We start from the raw sequence: 996 nt of genomic DNA on the forward strand, positions 1-996 counted from the left end.
AGATGGGGGTTCAACAACATAAGAATTAGGGAGGGAGACGAAGAAAAAGCCGCCTTCATCACACATCGTGGCCTCTTCGAACCCACTGTAATGTACTTCAGTTTCTGCAACGCTCCTAGCACTTTCCAAACGATGATGAATACAGTCCTCGAAGACTTGATTCACACTGGAAAGGTGGTAGTCTACCTAGATGACATCCTCATATTTACGGATGATCTCGAAGAACACCGACGACTAGTAAAAGCAGTTCTACAGCGCCTTCAGGACAATGACTTAAACACCAAACCGGAGAAGTGCTTCTTTGAACAGTCCTCAATCGAGTATCTTGGCATGATTATCAGCAAGAACTCGGTACAGATGGACCCAGCTAAAGTCGAATGTGTACTTGGCTGGCCTGCACCTACTAAGGTTAAACAAGTACAGGCCTTTTTGGAATTCGCGAATTTCTACAGGCGATTTATAAAGGACTTTGCAAGACTCACACAGCCCTTAATGCTTCTCACCTGTAAGGACGTGCCCTGGCAATGGAAGGAAGAGCAAGACCAAGCCTTCAGCGCACTCAAAATGACGTTCACCTCAGCCCTGATCTTATAATTCTACAACGACACTGCACCATACCATCTAGAGACAGACTCTTCAGACTACGCAACTGGTGCAGTACCTGAACAACTCGGAGAGGACAAGCTATGGCATCCAGTCGCATACTACTCTAAGTCACTCAACGAACATGAGTGGAACTACGAGATTTACGACAAGGAGATGCTTGCTATTATTCGGGCACTAGAAGAATACTGGCACTATTTGGAAGGACACCCAGAACTCATTGAGATTTGGTCATTGTCACAGATTTTCACGTCTTTCAACCCTCACGTGACTAGGACATCACATGACATCAGCGCTAGGCTGTTCAGAAAGGAACGAACCGGTACACGAAGTACTAACAGTCCTATGTGCCCCGAAGGTCCAGGTCTAGTCACGTGACATATCACGTGATAT

Source organism: Laetiporus sulphureus (genome assembly GCF_001632365.1).
Source record: "Laetiporus sulphureus 93-53 unplaced genomic scaffold LAESUscaffold_32, whole genome shotgun sequence".
In the NCBI taxonomy this organism is placed as follows: Eukaryota; Fungi; Basidiomycota; class Agaricomycetes; order Polyporales; family Laetiporaceae; genus Laetiporus; species Laetiporus sulphureus.